At 44.3% G+C, this 18831-nt stretch overlaps 1 protein-coding gene across 1 annotated transcript in view; it reads right to left on the reverse strand.

Annotated features, from left to right (window-relative positions):
- The window catches only part of LOC106723244 (MAM domain-containing glycosylphosphatidylinositol anchor protein 2-like), an 87401-nt gene that overhangs the window by 24777 nt on the left and 43793 nt on the right, over window positions 1-18831 (reverse strand). The gene's annotated exons all lie outside the window — the stretch shown is intronic.

Genomic DNA, 18831 nt, shown 5'->3' on the forward strand with positions numbered 1-18831 from the left:
GCGGTGCACATAACACATTGAGAGCTGCAAGTGTGCCCCACTATGGCAAATAGGTTGAGAGCCACTGCTTTAAAGTAATAAAACAGAGTGTTTTAAGGAAGATTTTCCTGCTATTTCTAGCTATTAAATTGAAAATGAGCTCTGGGTACTGCTAACTCCTATACAAGATGCATTTCTTATAATTGTTTCTTCAGCAGCAGTTGAAATGAACTACCACCCCAAAACAAAAGCAGGACTTTCATGTCTGAAAAAGGAGTTGGGGGGGATTCCCTGGGAGTGTACCAAAAAAAAAAAAAAAAAAAATCAAAGAATCAAAAATTTACAGGTAATGACTATGATTTTAGCTTGATTTCAATAGAGGCAAAGTCTTATAACAGATACCAAAGGAAACAGTTAAAGATTTGGAAAGAAATGGAAAATAGGACAAAACACAACAGGGGGCTTATCAGAGGAGGATCGTGTCACACTAATCTTCCTATGACAAGGAATGAGCTTTTTGGTTAAGGCTACTGCTTTTGATATTTTGCCTAGTTAGGAAATTACTGACCAAACTGGAGAGGACAGGGATCAAGGTCATAATTGTGAAATGGAAAAGGAGCTGGTTCAAAGGGAGGTTATTTTGGAGGGTGAGTTATCTGAGTGGAGAGATGCTACCTAAAGCGTTCCCATCCTGCTTAACAAGATCATCAGCAACCCTGGTACTGGACCCAGATGCATCTTCATGAAATGTGTAGATGATGCTAAGCTGAGGGGTGTTTCCAATATAGAAGAGGGCTAGATTAGTACTGAGGAATGAACTGAATGAAGTTTAACAGGATGAAGTGCAAAGCCATGCACCTAGGGACCAGTAACAAGGACTTGAGCTATAAATGTGACCAATAACAAGAGCTTGAGCTATAAAATAGTGCATAGACTAGAGACATTTTGAGAAGAAGAGGCATGTGGGTGTTGGTAGTTCATCACAGGATGACCATGAGCCACTAGTGCAACATACTGTAAAAAAAAAAAAGCAAACACAATCTTAGCAAGTAGTAGATGGGGTATTTGCAGTAGAGGCAAGGAAGTACTAGTGTCATGGTGCAATATACTGGTGAGACCCTGTTTGCAATACTGTATGCAGTTCTGGTCACTGGGAGGAGGTCAAAATAGGGCCAACAGAAGAGAATGGGGACTTTTTCTTATCAGAGAAAATGAAAGGGGCTTAGCTTGTGTAGTTTAGCAAATCAGAGATTGAGGGGGTGTATGTTCCCTCTTAATAGGTACATTCATGGAGTAAATATGAAGAAAGAGAAGGAGCTTTTTAGGCTGGGGAAAAAAATAAAACAACACAAGATCAAATGGCTACACACTGAGTGCATCTACACGAGCAATTTGCACAGAGCAATAAACTCTGAGGCATATCAACCTGGAGTTTATTGCTCCTGGGTGCGGCATTTATATGAGCAGCCCTGGCTGGCAGGTGGTTTGTGGGGGGGTCAGCCTGCCGAGGCTGCTCCAGCCCAGCTCAATGTGCTGCAGAGAGGCTGGCTGGGGCACAAAGGTACTCCAGTGCAGGGCTACCCCCCTCGTGCCCCAGCCAGTGTCTATACATGCACTGCTGTGCACTAAATAACTCGGCTTCAGGACAGGACTTGTGTTTACAAGTACTAACCTGCGGCGGAGTTAATTCATTTCCTGCAGCCTAACTGGGCCGCACGTGTAGACGCTGAGATTTGGCTGTGGAGTTAATTAGGCAGCGTCACAGTAAACATCTTGGGTAGGTGTACCACGGACTACAGCTACATTTAGATTGCAAACTCAAAGAAAATGCCTAAACAGCCAAAGTTTTGGGATAGTTTCCCCACACCAGGTAGTGGGAAGAGAGATGCTGAACCAGTTTAAGATGCAGCTGGATAAGTTAATGGCAGAGATGGTGTGATAAGACGGAGAGTTTTGGCTCAACAGAGTTGTTGGAGTTGTGCTGTTAGTCCCCAGGTTGGAACATATAGGTACGTCTCTTGTACCATGAGAGGTTTCTGGCAACACATGCCCCCAAAACACCAGTTAGGCAAGGAAAGCATTATGCTGGGTTTGGAAAGGTGCTGTTTTCAATCTTTTATTTTTATTTTTTTTAAACAATCTTTTTTTTTTTTTTAATCCTAATCTTTTTTTTTCTTCCCCTTCCTCTGAAGCATTGAGATGTTGGCTACAGATAAAGTTGGAAGCTTTTGACTGGAACATACTGATAATTGTGCTGAGTTTGGAAAACCCTTAGAAGCATCCTGGAGAGAGGGTCTTGCTTTGCCACTCAGCGTCACACTGATCACATATTTGTGGTCAGGAGGGAATTTTACCTTCACATCAGACTGGCTTCAACTGTGGGGTTTTGCCTTCCACTGTTGTGAGAGGCTAAGGGCACTGGACTGATTTAGTCTGCAGAAGAGAAGACCGAGGGGGATTGAATAGCAGCCGTCACCTCCCTGCAGGGGGGCTGCAAAGAGGATGGAGCTGGACTGGTCTCAGGGGGGCAGATGACAGGACAAGGAGCAATGGGCTCCAGTTGCAGCAAGGAAAGTTGAAGCTAGATATTAGGAAACACTTTTTAACTTGGAAGGTAGTAAAGCACTGGTTATCCAGAGAGGTGGTGCAGTCTCCATCCTTGGAGGTTTTTAAGACCTGACTAGACAAAGCCTTGGCTGGGATGATGTAGTTGGGGCTGGTCCTGCTTGGAGCAGGGGGTTGGACTAGATGTGACCTCCTGAGGTCCCTTCACATCCAAATTTTCTGTGATTTCATGTAGTGTAGAGCACAAACCTTTTCTGAAGCTCTTCTGAGTGTACAGTAACCATCTAGCTCTCAGACACTGCAGGGGCAGGCATTACCAGTGACCTGGTCTCTCTTGCTTTTACCTGTGGCCTGCTACAGGGTAGTGCTGATGCCTGGGGCTTTGTGCCTTGTAGTCCTATGTGAGGGCCCAAGTAATGATTTGGGGGATTCCTGAGATAAATGCTTATGAACACAGGGAACTGGATTAAATGCTCTAAGGGTTCCTATCCAGCCTTGTGTACCTCCTCTGCTCGGGCCTGCAGGCGGGCTGTTACGAAGGCCAAGGCGGATATAGAGCTCGGATTAGCGTCCACGATTAAGGATAACAAAAAGTCCTTTTTCAGATATATTGGGAGGATGAAGAAGGCGCCGGGTAATGTGGGGCCCCTGCATGATACGCTGGGCAATCTGGTGGTTGCGTCAGAGGATAAAGCGGACCTCTTTAACCAATTCTTCACCTCCATTTTCTTGTGCAGGGACCAGGACTTCCCTGCTGTGATAGAAGCCGGACACGAGGGGATCGCCTTCAGACCTCAGGTTGGGGAGGACCGGGTTAGAGAGCTTCTGGAGGGGTGGACGCGTTCAAGTCAGCGGGTCCGGATGCTCTCCACCCCAGGGTGCTGAGGGAGCTGGCTGGGGTTATTGCAGGGCCCCTGGCACGGCTCTACGAGCGATTGTGGTGCTTGGGCCAGGTGCCAGACGATTGGAAGGTAGCTAATGTGGTCCCCATCTTCAAGAAAGGGAAAAGGGAGGACCCGGGCAACTATAGGCCCGTCAGTCTTACCTCAATCCTGGGGAAGCTCTTTGAGAAGATCATCAAGGAGCACATTTGTGACGGGCCGGCATCAGAAATGATGCTCAGGGGCAATCAGCATGGATTTATTAGGGGGAGATCATGTCAGACCAACCTGATTGCCTTTTATGATCAGGTCACAAAGGCCATGGACGCAGGTGTCGCGGTGGATGTAGTCTTTCTGGACTTCAGCAAGGCCTTTGACACCGTCTCTCACCCCATCCTAATTAATAAACTAGGCGACTGTGGCATAGACGCCTACACGGTCAGATGGATTGCAGATTGGCTGAAGGGTCGCACTCAGAGGGTGGTGGTGGATGGATCATACTCGACTTGGGGGGAGGTGGGTAGTGGAGTCCCTCAGGGCTCGGTCCTGGGCCCTGCGCTGTTCAATGTCTTCATCAGCGATCTTGATGTTGGGGTGGAGAGCAACCTGTTTAAATTCGCTGATGACACCAAAATTTGGGGGGAGGTGAGCACGCTAGCAGGGAGAGAGAGATTGCAGAAGGATCTGGATAGGTTACAGGGGTGGGCAAACAGGAACAGGATGTGTTTCAATACGGACAAGTGCAGGGTGCTGCACTTGGGTAGTAGGAACCAGCAGCACACTTATACGATGGGGAACTCCCTACTTGAGAGCACGGAGGCGGAAAGGGATCTTGGTGTCATTATTGACTCCAAGATGAACATGGGCCGACAATGCGAGGTCATGGGTGGCAGGGCTAACCGGACCTTGTCGTGCATCCACAGGTACATCTCGAGTAGAGCCAGGGAGGTGATCCTCCCCCTCTATGCAACGCTGGTCAGGCCGCAGCTGGAGTACTGTGTCCAGTTCTGTGCGCCCCATTTCAGGAGGGATGTGGACAACATGGAGAGGGTCCAGAGGAGGGCCACCCGCATGATCCGGGGACAACAGGGCAGACCCTACAGTGAGAGACTGCGGGACCTGAACCTATTCAGAGAAGGCTGAGGGGGGACCTGGTGACCGTCTATAAACTCACTAGGGGGAACCAGAAGGGTTTGGGGGAGACGCTGTTTCCCCTAGCCCCCACTGGCACAACAAGGAGTAATGGGCACAAGTTGATGGAGAGGAGGTACAGATTGGACATCCGAAAAAAACTACTTCACAGTTAGGGCGGCTAGGAGCTGGAACCAACTTCCAAGGGAGGTGGTGCTGGCCCCTACCCTGGGGGTCTTTAAGAAGAGGCTGGATGCCTACCTGGCTGGACTCATTTGAGTCCCGTTTTTTTTTGTTTAGGGTTCTTTTGTTATTCTCCCGCCCTGGCGGGGGGGTTGGGCTAGAAGATCTATTAGGTCCCTTCCGACCCTAAAACTATGAAACTATGAAACTATGACATCTGTGCCAATGGACAGACACTAATTTGGGTCTTGTGAAAACGTCCTATCGGAACCATTTATACATCTCTACATTGGTGGCTAGGGCACCCTCCTAGGATACACAGGATGTAGGTTTAAACCACCTTGGGCTAAAACGAAGACGAAACATGGGTCCTTGCACTTCTTGCCAAGGACAAGAGCTGTTTGGCAACTGTTGATCCTTCTGTATCATGGTGCATGCACGAGAGGTCACCCAGACCTCCAGTGCATGTGCCTAGGCAGAAGTTTTTTGTTTCTATTTGGGAGGGGGGGCATGTTGAGGGGGCAAGGGCTTTAAAAATTAGATAAATGTATAAAAGTACCATTACCAGAGTACCTCCCTTTAGTCCTGAGTCATGTGTCTAAGCTTGATAGAGATGCAGGATTTTGGACACATCTCTCTCCAGTTACTGCATAAGGAGCTCAAGTGTCTAACAGAAGTCTGGATTTCACACCATGGGACAGACGCTCAATATTAGGTGCTGTGGCACTGAACTACAGTGGGATTAAGCCCTTTTATGGATCTAATTTCTAATCTCCCTTTGCTTTATGTCTTCTGTTAAATGGCAAAAATGGGCATGGTGACAGTACTTCCTTATTTTGCCTTTCCTATTTGAATCAAAGACTTGGAGGCCAATGCTCTTTTTATTTTTATGTTTTACTGTGTATCTATGCTGTGTTTGAGCTCATTGGTACAACTACTGACTATCAAATCCAACTTAGTGCAGGACTGCAACAGAGGTAACATCTCTGCCAAGCCATTTCCACGGTTCCAATTAACGGGAAATTTTCGCAGCAGAAAATGACTGATTCTTTTGAGCCAGAAACGGTGGAAATTCTCTTCAGCTGCATCAAAGCAGCAGACGTGCTACTAATATAAGACAAAATAATGCCTATCATTGTTAGGAGATTTCATTGAGCATTCAAGAGTGTGTTTCTATTATTGTGCTGGGTTAGAGAAATGTTTCGCTGGATTATTACATAAGAAGGCATTTTGGTTAGGCAACACAAAAGCTACCACTAGAATACAAAATGTGTTCTCATAAAGCTACCCAGGTACTTGCTACAGGTTATTACAACCCAGAAATGGCAACTGTCACATTCATTACACTCAAGAAGGCCATTTTAAAAGCTAGCTGATAAAAAAAAAAAAAAAAAAAAGACATGAATGTCGTGTCACCCAGACTTCCTTGGGATCGTGAGTTCAACATATAGCTGAGTAGCCAGACATTTATATTCCAAAATCCCAACAGATGTTTTTAATTGTTTAAAACTGTTATATGCGCTTCTTCCACCAGCACTCGAAGGAGCAAACAGTTCAGCAGTCTGGACGTGAAGCTATAGACTTTGGACATTGCAGGACAATTAAAAACGAAGAGGACAAGGCTGAAGGAATTATCATCACAGGGCAACAGAGACAGATCTGGCTTTTGTCTATCTACAAGGTGCATTTCCCTTCATCTGCATTGCAAGAGAAAGTCAAATGTTTGATTTTTTTTAAAATATGATTAAGAGGGTACTGTTACTAGTCCCCAAGTGTTGTTACAAGTTTAGCAGTTTATTAAGCTCAAAAAAAAAAATTAAAAAAAATCATAGAAGTGTGTTTTCCACAGGGATTTATACCACCACTAGGTCCAATTTGTCAGTCTTTAATCTTTGAATTGAACCAAATAATAGCAAAAACCCAGATGGCAAAGACATGCTAAGTACTGTATTGGAAGTAATTCCCTTCGGAAATCTGGAAACTCTCACGCAGACAGAAATCCAAACATAAACTGTTTAAAACAAAATAAACCTGCCGTGACCTGCAGGACAATGCGCGAGCCTCGGTTCTGGGAATCCGCAGGGAAATCTGATGTATATTAATAATGTCCTCCATTTAGAAATGCCTGGTGAAATGCACACGTCATACATACGCTGCTGCATAATTCAGGGGATGTAACAGAAATATGGATCCAACCAATGCAGAATCACTTGCCCCAACTGCATTTTACCCATCCAAACACAAGTGCAGGGACAGAGCCTATTTTTGCTATGCGATGTGCTGTCTGCTTCGGGGATTGCAAAGCGTGCTGGTTTTGTTCAGCTCTTAATTAGGTCTCAGTTGCCTTAGGTTGTTCAAAGAGAACGATCCTTGGAAAGTGGAGAAGAATCTTTATTGGGATCATTTGTTGAACCGATAAAAGGGACCATCTTGGGAGCATCTACACGAGCCACTTATTGTAGAGCTGCCCAATTAGCTCCACAGTAAAGCGTCACCGTGTACCCGAGCAGTGCTATTAGGCCCGAGTAAACTAATTAACTGTGCCATAGGATAGTACTGCCCATTGCAAGTGCTGTCCTACAGCAGAGCTATTTAATGCACCACAATGCACAGGTAGACAGTGAACGGGGCTGGCTGGGACACAAGGGTGCTACAATGTGGGGCTTCCTGCTGGCTAGCTCTTCAGTGGAGCATCCTCATGCCCCAGCCAGCCTCACTGAAGCGTGTTGAGATGGGTCGGAGCAGCCCCGGGCTGGCAAGCTGACCCCCTACGTCTCCCAGCTGGGGCTGCTCCAACCCGGCTAATGTGCTGTGGTCCTGGGTGTACATGTAAATGCTGAGCCAGGAAACAATAGACTACAGCATGACCTGCACCGGGCTATATTGAATCAAATTAATTTCACATGTAGATCTCCCTGTTATGCCGAAGACTGTTTCATAGGGATGTCTTATGTAGGAGAGAGCGGTGACACTTTGATTTATACTTTGAGCCTTATTACTTGGTAATGCTGGGCAGCTCCTGCATTTCTTAATGCCTGCACGGAAACTAGTTTTAAGCACTCATTAGATGACTCAAAGTGAGTCATCTCTCACTTCAGGGCAGCATTATCTGTGATCCGTGACACCCGGGTCATGTCACACTAAGATGTAGACACTCTAGGGTACACATTAGGTAAACTCTGCCCAGCCTGTCCCGGGGGAGCAGGTAGGGAAGAGTTAACCTCCCTACTAGGGCATCACTGTCACTGCTGCTGCTGTCTGGGCTGGGCTCAGCCAAGAGAAGAGCAGAGCCCCCATAGTGGGGCAATAGGGACGGGGCAGGCAGGTTAACCCTTCCCTTCCTGCTTCCCCAGAACAGACAGTGCAGGCAGCCACAAGTAAGCAGGAGGTAGGTGGGGGAATCAGGGGAACCAAGAGGGGCAGGAGCAGAGGGAGAGCCTGAATTGGAAACCGGGGGGGGAGGGGGGGGGAAGGGTGGTAATTTTACTTTTCAGTCCTCCAGGTCCCTTCTAGCCTGAAGCACGACTGCTGCAAACTCAAGCTAGCACTGACACCCATCAGCATTTCTACAGCTCGCTAGGTAAGGTGTTACAAGGCCCTTATCCTCTCACACTACTTAAATTAAATGCTTTTTTTTCCATACTATATTTTACACAAGCTTACTTTTTTTCTGTACTGTATTTTAAATAACCTTACAATCCTTTCTGAAGAGTGTCAGCACTCAATGGTTGTATATTTTTCAAGATGTCATTCCTATTAGCGGGATTGGCGAGAGTCACTTCCACGTAGTGATCCCTGGTAACATGTCTTATGGCCAGGAGCTCTCAAATCAACAAAAATGCCAAAGCGCACAAAGATAAAGATATGGACACCATTTTTGTCATATGAAAAAAGAATCCTATTATCAGCGTTATATCATTCTCTTTTATTAGCCATTTATTTATTAGATTTCTATCCTGCCATGTCCAAAATGTGGCAGAGCAGGTTATATTAATTATTTATGAATAACTGTCATAAAAATATCAAAGTCACTAAGAGCAGACAAAAGGTTCAGCAATGGAAACACATTGTCTGAATAATCCAAGATATTTCATGGCAAATTAAGGCATTGTTTTAATTCCAAATGAAGAGCTGTATTTTTTAATTAACATCAAAAAATCACTATTGAATGCAAGTTTTGTAAACATTACATTTTAAGAAGGGTTTGAGTGGACCAAAAGCTACAGTTCCACCATCAATTTATAGGGCAACTTTAGTTAAAAAAATAACAAAAACACAACAACAACAAAAAATATGACTCACTGGTAGGTGGCAAGCAGCATTTAGAATTAAAGCAGTAATATATAGCAAAATGTAAAACAGCAAACACTAGCATGGCATACTTGATCCTGCCTCAGCACAGGGGAATGAACCGCATGAGTTCTTGAAGTCCTAGCCCTGCATTTTTCTAATCTTTATACAACAAGTTAAAAAAATGTAAAACAATTTGAAGGGAAACTAAAGGCATCAGGGTAGGGAAAAGGGGGGAAAGCCAGCACTCAAGACAAAAACAAATCCACTTAAATATATTAGATTTTTTTTTTAATCTATCAATAATATAGGCTGCTTATGATATAAAAACAGTAATGGTATAAATCATAGAATCAGAGAAAATGAGGGTTGAAGGGAGCTCAGGAGGTCACATCTAGTCCAAACCCCTGCTCCAAGCAGGACCAGCCCCAACTACATCATCCCAGCCAAGGCTTTGTCTACCCGGGTCTTAAACACCTCCAAGGATGGAGACTGCACCACCTCTCTGGGTACTAGGTAGTTTGTTCCAGTGCTTCACCATCTTCCTAGTGAGAAAGTTTTCTTCATATTTAACTTAAATCTCCCTTGCTGCAACTGGAGCCCATTGCTCCTTGTCCTGTCATCTGCCCCCACTGAGACCAGTCCAGCTCCATCCTCTTTGCAGCCCCCCTGCAGGGAGTTGAAGGCTGTTATTAAATCCTCCCACAGTCTTCCCTTCTGCAGACTAAATCAGCTCAGTTCCCTCAACCTCTCCTCATAAGCCATGTGCCCCAGAAGTGATGAAGAAATGGCAGAAACAGTCAAATATTTCTGCTGAGCATCTGGAAAGCAGCAGCGGGATGGTCTTGTATTACAAGAGGTTGCTGAAATACTCTGCAGCCCTTTAGTAACACGAAGCATGCATGTACAGTATAATACAGTGTAACATAGAGCTACTTTATTTTGAATGAGCTAGTTCAGGTGTTAGAAGCAGTATGAGTGTGAGGCTCCATGCCAGCTAGTTGCCCTGCCGACCAGCTAGCATTTGAAGTTAGCTTGGAGGATACATCTACACCCCACTGCACTGCGCAGTATAGATATTCCCTGGAGAGGATTAATTGTTTTCTGCGAGGGATCAACCATTTAAAATAAGTAGTCCTGGGGGGGAAAAAATGGCACTGAAAACTGAAAGACATCCATGTAGACTTCCAGCCTGTCAATATTAATATTCCAAAAAAATTGTGAGATACTAGGAAAGGTATAGAAGATGGCTAGCTCACTCATACCAGCAGTAGTCAACCTTTCGGTCCCATGGGTGGGGTGAGTGGTGCAGACCAAATCCTGCACACTACCTTGGATGAGACCCTGCGTGCCTTAGCTCAAGTCCTGCATGCCCAGATAGGGCCTCACATTGCCTTAGCCCTATGTGCCCGATCAAGCCATGCTATCCATCCCAATAGGCTCCCCACAGCTCTGAACATTTGAACAAAGAGTGGCAATTAACATTGTCACTGCTTCCTTGTCATTAATTTTTGGACCTGCCGGGATCCTGGCAGCTTGGATAACACAGTTCCACCAGGCCACAGGCCAAGGGTTTGAGCACCCCTGACCTAAACAAAAAGAGCAAGGAAGATAAATCATATAGCCATAAGCTAGTTAGCCCATCATGAATCCTAGGTAAAGCAATGGAAAAGCTGCTATGGGATATAACTGATAAAAAAAAAATGGGACATAAATCAAACTAATGCAATTCAACATGGCATCACGGAAAATTTGCCAAATTGAAAGAGGTACAGACGAGAACCACAATAATGATTTGAGTGCTGAAGAAAATGTCTTACAGTGAGAGACTTGAAGAACTCAATCTGTTCCGTTTATCCGAAAGAACACAGAGAGGTGACTTGATTATAGCACATAATTACTGCATGGTGAGAAAATACTGGGTACTAAAGACCTCTTTAATCTCACAGAGAAATATTTAACAAGAATGAATGGCTGGAAGCTGAAGCCAAAGTTAAATTATAAAAAGGCACAAACTTTTCTCAGTAAGGGTGGTTAAGTCAGTGGAATAAACTGCTGATGCAAGTGGTGAATTTGACATCATCGTGCCTAAACTGGATGTCCTTCAGGATAAAATCATTGAGGTGGAAGATAAGACATGGAATATCCTTAGGGTCTGTGCTGAAGCCTTTGCTGTTTATAAGTGATTTGGACAGGGGGATGAATAGTGAGGTGGCCAAGTTTGTGAATGACACCAATTATTCAGCACGGTAAAAAACATAAAAACAAGCAAATAAAAAAAAACCCAAGGCTGATGGCAAAGAAGTGCAGAAGGAGCTGTAAAATGAAGTGAATGGATGCGTCTACACATCGCCCTACAGCACATTATGGTGATGTAGCAAACACGTGGGTCTACATGTGATGAGCAGCTACATCGCCGTAGCGGCATGCTCCCCTGTTATAGTGTGCCACTTTGGCGACGTAGCGGCAAAATCTGACCGTGTGCCGAGCACATGGCACAGTAGGAGCAGTTACTGCACAAAGGAAAGTACTAAAGCAAAGTGATGTGTAGACGCACCCAATGAGCAATAAAATAGCAGATGCAATTCAAATGAAAAGTGAAATGCATGTGAAAGGGTAGCCTGACATGTACATATACAGTGATGGGCTCTACATCTTAAAGCTATTCTGGATACTCCACTGGAAACATCAGCCCAGTGTTCACCAGCAGGCAAGACAGGGCTCAAGTTGTTAGATTTATTAAGAAGGAATGATTTAAGAAACACTAATAAATACCTGTCTCATATGTTCAAGGAGGAGGAAGGCAACTTTGTGTTGACTGATGCAACCCCATTCAATCAAATAAGGAGAGCAAACATGCTTAAAAACTGTTCTAGTTTATACTCTACCCTCCTATTAATAATTTTTGGAAGACTCTTCATGAGACAGCTCTCAACATTTAAATCTCTGTTGCGGCACTGATTTCAGACATTAGTTGAAGTGCTACCTGGGTGGATATAAGCTAGTGTGTTCTTATCTTCTGAGACCCAGAAGAGTTTTCCAAACACAAGCTAAAACCAAAATCAAAATTTACATCACTGCTTGGAGCTTAGGTAACTCCATTTAGAAAATGGAAGATACTAATTCCATCTCTAATACCAAGAATGAGTTCCTGAACATTTAGCAAGATATTTGTGAAAATGATGAACATATTCTACTTACATAATCTAAAGAAAAAAGCATAATATGCAGAATAATATCATGGCAGAAATCTAGTGATTGCTTCTACAATGAAAGGCCATCTAACATCTCTGATCCCCAGCTGCAGGGCCAAGACCTTTCTGACTACTAGGTAGGACAGGATCTAGTTGTCATGGGATCTAGCTGTGATGGGCTCTAGGTTCATTTTAAGGTGTGATGGGATCTAATCCCGAATCCCAACAACTGCACCTCTTGCCATGCCACGCATGCATGGCAGGAAACATGATTCAGGGATAAGGGCTTAGATCCCAATCACACCTTGCTTGCCAGTACGGTGGGGAGGGGAGGGGAGCCTTGACTCACGATCCCGAGCTCTCCCTAGGCAACCAAGTTGAAACCTAGGTGCCAACAATCAGTTGATGATCAGTTGGGGCCAGGGATCAAACCAGGATCTCAAATTGGTCCCAGTCTAGTCCCCGGCACCACCAGAAAGTCAGCTGAGTGTCAAAACCCTAGCTGAGAACTACATGCAGTTTTTACAGGTCCTGTGGCATAGGGACCTTGGGATTGGGCTGCGGCAGCCTGATCTTGGGGTCCCCATGCCCTGGGATGAGTAAAAACCATGGCTAATATTTGGGGATGTTAGTGGAATGTTAGATAGGATTTCAAATGGCCACATGATCTAAGGTAAGTCAGGACGGTGAAGACTTATAGGGGGTTTGGGGAAGTGGGGAGGTAATCAGGCTAGCAGGGGCAGACATGATTTGTGGGGAATGGGGGAGGCTAGAGGCAGGAGTGACCTGCAGAACCTGTGGGAAGCAGGTGAAATATGTGGGGGGCAGGGGGAAAGTAGGATCTGTGGGAGCAGCATCGCAGGTAGATGTGACCTGCAGGAGTGATAGGGAGGGAAGTCATGATCCATGGGGAGCAGGCATAATCTATGGGAGTGATTGGGGGATAGGGATATACCATGGTGGGGGGCACTTGGAAGGGGTGGAGGGCAGGAAGAATCTGTGAGGAGACTGGGGGGACTGGGAACAGGCTGTGGGGGGTTGCTGGGGTCTGGGAGGGTGTCATAATCAGTCATGGATGAGCCTCAACCAGCCACACACATGATATGAATGAACAAGCCACAAAGGTGTTACACATTATATGTGGAATAATTTGGGAGCATTTGCTGTATTAATCACACCTTAACTTGACTTCAATGCATGGCCCGGTTACTATTTAAGGTGAAAGTAACCTGTTAATCCGGTCTTAAATGTAATTCATCAGGTACTTTACTCTGATTGTGCTTGTGACCTCATAAAAGTTGCTACCCATTTTAAGGAATATACGTGTGTGTGTGCATGTGTACACACATGTATATAAAAGAAAACAAGCAATTCCAGCAGAGGCAGCAAATTATAAAGCAAGAAGGAGCCTTCCCAGTTGTAAAACAATCTGGAGTGAAAACCCAAGACTTGGATCAAAAGAGTTTTCTCCATCGTGGTGGAATGGATCACATTTTCTTTGTCCTCTAGCTAAGATGGCAAACAATTTTTGTAGCACCTCCATGTACTTCTGCACAGGTGGAAAGAAACTGGTTGGTTCAGAAACCACCTGGACAGAAATCAGAAATCCACTGTAAAACCTCTACTGCTTGGAAGGGGATGTCTGTGTACCACAGTCTAAGATTAGAGACAAAAAATGGCAGGTGAAGCCTTGACTCAATATACAGCTGAAGTGGAGGGAAGGAGACACTGATGAATTCGATGATGATGGCAGAGATCTAAATAAAGCAGTTGAGGCTAAAAAAAGAAAAAGAAGTTACAGCAAAGCAAAATGCTGGAAGAATTAGCCTACCGCTTACCTGGTGTAATTCTTTTAAATGGCTTTTTCCTTTTTTAGTACTTATGTATTTGTTTTATTTCTATTTATTTTATTTTATTTTTATAACTCTTCGGTCTTCAGTAGTTTGACATTTAAATACTAACCTAACTGTGAAAAAAGGTTATCATAATTAGTATCCTTTTTTAGACTTTCCTTTCATTGTTTCACATCTCGTGTTAAAAATAACCATTAAACTTTTATAGATATATACATAATTACACTTAAGTATCTGCCCTGTTGGAAGTGATAAAAAAATCTCTTTTTTTGTTACTGTTGTTGCATAAATTAATGCTTTGAAATATTTAACCATCTTCCCTCACATGATTTGACACAATTTGACTGATCTAGTAACTAATTATCTTTTGACCAGTCATAAGGCTAACTTGATCCCCATTTGGACAGCATAGAACAGACATTTTAAATGACAAGGGAAGAAAAGGCATGAGCTACAATGAAATACTATTGAGTTTATAATGGGGGGAAAGAGGACATTTCTGACAGCTAATGAAGGTTACAAATCGGAAGATTAAGGTAAAATGAGTAAAACAGGTCTGCTTCCAGTGAAGCTGATGTGTGCTTTCATATGGATTACATAAGTGCAGACAGTGAAGGGAGAAAACTTGGCTTTATTCAAGTCAGTGGGCTGAGAGAGGATTTCACCCAGGGAGCTGAAACTTTGCATGACAGGACATTTGGACTGCAAGGGACCTTCTGTATTAAGTTCACTCTTCTGCGGTTGTAGGCAACCATATTGCTCCGCACCTTTTATAAAATGATCCCATTCTTTCCTGAAACTTTTAAGATGTTTCTTTGACCTCACTGCTGCTCTGGATCCTGCTTCTCTGTGGGCCAGACACCCTCCAAAGTTCAGCTCAATTATTATTAGGACCTAGATTTGATCCTTTTTTAAAGCTGCCAGTACTGTCTGTTAGCTTAGCTTGTTCTTATCCTTCCCTGGACTCCCGATGTGGTTAAATAAAAGCAGTCATATCCCCCTCTTAGCCCTTATTGACTGGAAAACGACACTCTTTAAGGAATCCTTGAGTAAGAAAGATTCTCCATTCCTCTGCCCTCATGGGCAGTCATGCTCTGCACCTGTCCCAGGTTGAATTCATCCATCTTGAACATGAGTGATCAGAGCTATAATAGTATTCCTAGCAAGGTCTCAGCAGGCCCTTGGATGATGGCATTAATGCTTCCCTATCTCTATTGCACAAACCTTGCCAGACGCATTCTGGGGTCATGTCTATCATTTCTTTATAGCCTCATCACATTGGCTGTTCAGTCATTCTTGCCTTTAAGAGGAGTTTGCGGTGGGGCAAAGAGGGGGACAAAGCAGGGAGAAGGGCTCGAGAAAATCAAGAACATCTCCAGTTTTTATTGAACCGTTTTAGAGAAAAAAGTAAGATTTACCCCAATGCTATCCTAGCTGCCTGTGCAATTAGGCCAGACTTATCCAGCTGCACCTGGGGAGTCAGGTTACACCCATGGAAGCTCAAGCAGGAGCTGAAGCAGCTTCTTTTTCTGTCTCTCCCCTCTCCTTTCTCCCACACTCCCCTGCTGTAAGCTGCACAATCTTATGATTTCCTCCAAGGGGACATGCCCATTATGGCAGGAAGCTGGTTTGCTGATGCATCAGTAAATTGAGTTGAGATTTAAACTAGCAATTCACATAACTACAATGTACTGACAGCAATAACATAGACAATTAAAATGGAAGCTTATTTACCCCTGGGGCACTTTGTTGTTAGGAGATCCAAGACCTGACATTCAACTCCACCAACAAACCTTACCCCAATAACATATCAAGCCATGGGACAAAGGTTGCAGGGCTCACAGAGCAGTTTGACAGGTGGACCTTTGTGGGTAGAGGGGTCCAGATCAGCTGGACGAAGCCAGGACTCCTATATGGTAGTTTCTACCACCTAGAGTCATCCTATGATTGACTAATGCATCCAGTTCTTTCTCCTTCTCAGTCATTTCCAAGTGATACACTCCAAGTTTATAGGAGAAATATTTGCTTTTAGTTTCTAAGTGCATGACCTTGCATGCTGTACCATTATACATCATCCCATTTGCAACGGGTCCTACAAGAGTGCAGTCCCTGCCTGGTCATATCTCCCAGCCCTCTGGAGCTCGTCCTCCAACCACTGCCTTGTCATCTCCCTGACGCACCATCTGAACAGGTCAGGGGACATCAAACATGACCACTTCCAAACAGCTTCGCACCAGCACCTATACATGCTCATGCTCCACACCATTCACACCCTCATTCTCATGTCCCAGTCAGATACCAAGGGGTGGGTCACCTTCATTGACAGTGAACGTCCCCAGTGGACCACCCTGTACTCCATTTCATTCTCACAGCCCACTGGAGATATAGGCAGGCGGGTCCTACACAGAGCCTTCAACATAGGAGCATGTGTGGCACAGTTTGTGTGTCCCTTGACACTGCCTTCTGCAACAGAAGGGAGATGCTAGCCTATGCATGCCCTCTCTTCTGCCTCTTCAAGACCCTCTTCTTGAGCTGCAGTTCAACTTTTCCCTGCATTGTTTAGTTTATGCACACCCCCATCCACAGCCTCACAAAATCCCAGGACATCTGACTAATCTCCTGGCTTTGGCCAAGCTGTCCATTCACCATGCCAGGAAGGAGGTGCTGGCTAGATGGGACTGGGGTGACTGCAGGGCTGTCTTCCTTCCCCACATCTGTACACATCTGTGAGCAGTGCCCATAGCTCTTCAGATGTTTATGACAAGTAGCGGGTGGGTGCCAGACAGAGCTCTCCACTCAGTGTCCTCCCTTGGCACCTCAATTATTAACCTGCAAGCTTCACCCTCATTCCTGTGTTGTCTTTTGCTCTCACAAGACATCACTTGTGCACCTAGTAGCCTCCCTCTTGCAGCTAAGGGGGGTTTGTAGCTCCTGACGGGTGTAGATCCCTGTCCCGGCATAACAAATAGGCCTCTATGATACGCTTACCTTCCTGCAAATTGAAAAAGCCTCTGAACTTGCTGACGTCAGCAAATCTAGCTAGCCCGTTCTGACTTGGTGTGCAGGAGCACCAATGTTTACTAAGAAAAATATTAAACAAGATTGGTCCCAAATTCAATTTTAAAGAAACTACATGAATAACTTCCTGCAAGCCCAGTCCTTTATATTTCAGCCCTCTCCGATACTATTTTTCCTCTGACCAGTTCCTGACCCACCGCACACTTGTTGTACTAATCCCCAAATTCATAAAGCTGAACAAATAAGTTCCCATATGGCACTACATCAAACAAGTCTAAATAATATGTCATAGATTGCGTCTCTCTAGAAAACCAAAGCAAGAGATCAGGTTAGTCTGACGCACACTATCTTTGCCTAACCCCCCAGTGCATTTTATCTTCCTTTTTCCATTTCTCTATGTCTTTTATTATGGTTTCTTTTTCCCCATCAAACCTTGTTGTAAAGCCTTTTGCATGTAGCAAAGAAAAGCTGTAGCTACTATCATCACTCCCCCTTTCTTAAATATAGATATTAGGGTGCTATTCTCCAATCATCAGTAATTTCATATGTTAATTTTCAGAATTCTTGGATGGAGTTTCTTTGGACTGCGTTTATTAAACTCAGAGATTTGCTTTCACCTTGGTTATATTAATTTCTACTTTAATACTCCCATTTCCATTAGCTATCCAGCCTTTGCCCCCAAGCTCAACCTCATCTCCTTTATTGAAAACTGAAGTACTTTTCATTTACTCCTTGGACCATCCTTTGATTGTCCTTATTCTTCTCCCCACATTACTGCACAGCATCCCTCTCCCACCTTTTCTTGTTCTTTTTATTTTTAATCATTATTGGTGGCAAAAGAACCTTTTTCTATTTGCAAAGAAGTCTGTTGCAGTTTAACTTTTGACAATTCTTGGTTTATCCCCAAACTTCCTGGCTGCAACTTTAACAGGAAAGCAAGTAATGGCAATCACTCTTGCTAAAACTTCCAAAGATGGCTAGCAATTCTGGATGCCTTAATGTGTGGTTGTTCACCCCAAGATACTTTGAAGGGGCCTGCTTTTTCTGGAGACGTGTCTTCAATATATTCTGAAAATCAGGTCTCAGCATTTAAATCACCGTCATTTTGGGCGAACATGAGAAATACTTGGCCTCTGTATTTCCATTGCATGGACATTCATGGTATTATTTATCATGAACCTGGACTTGATACAACTACACATTTACATGTGCGCGCACAGGTTTTTTGTTATTTTTTTTTACCTTTCAAAAATATTTTAAAGTCTTCTAGAAAACCCCAAAGGTCAACAAGCCTTAAACCAAAATCTACCCGTCTTTTGAATACTGAACAGTCCTAAATTAATCAGCTGCATTTGAACCACTATGAAAAGACTAGTCGAACAACATCAACAGATGGATTGTAGCTATGGCCACAAATCGGCCTTAGGATGGGGAGGCACAGCCCCCAGTGATTGATATGAGACTCACCCTACTGGATTTCACCTACAAGTCATGACAAAAAAATCAGGGCCCTGCTGTCCATGGCAAGAATCAAGTAATCAGAAATGAATGATGGCTCTTAAAAGGGGGTTTTCCCATTTCTCATATGGGAACAAAAACCTGAGTTGGAAGCAAGATGCACTTCCTTGACCCACAAATCATCCCACTCCTGTATTCAGCAGATGGGACTCTTCTCCAAGAGGTCTGGGCCTGTTACAATGACAGCTACATCGACTGCATGAAATAAATGCTGAGGAA

The sequence above is a fragment of the Alligator sinensis genome, unplaced genomic scaffold (assembly GCF_000455745.1).
Source record: "Alligator sinensis unplaced genomic scaffold, ASM45574v1 scaffold2072_1, whole genome shotgun sequence".
NCBI classification, from domain to species: Eukaryota; Metazoa; Chordata; order Crocodylia; family Alligatoridae; genus Alligator; species Alligator sinensis.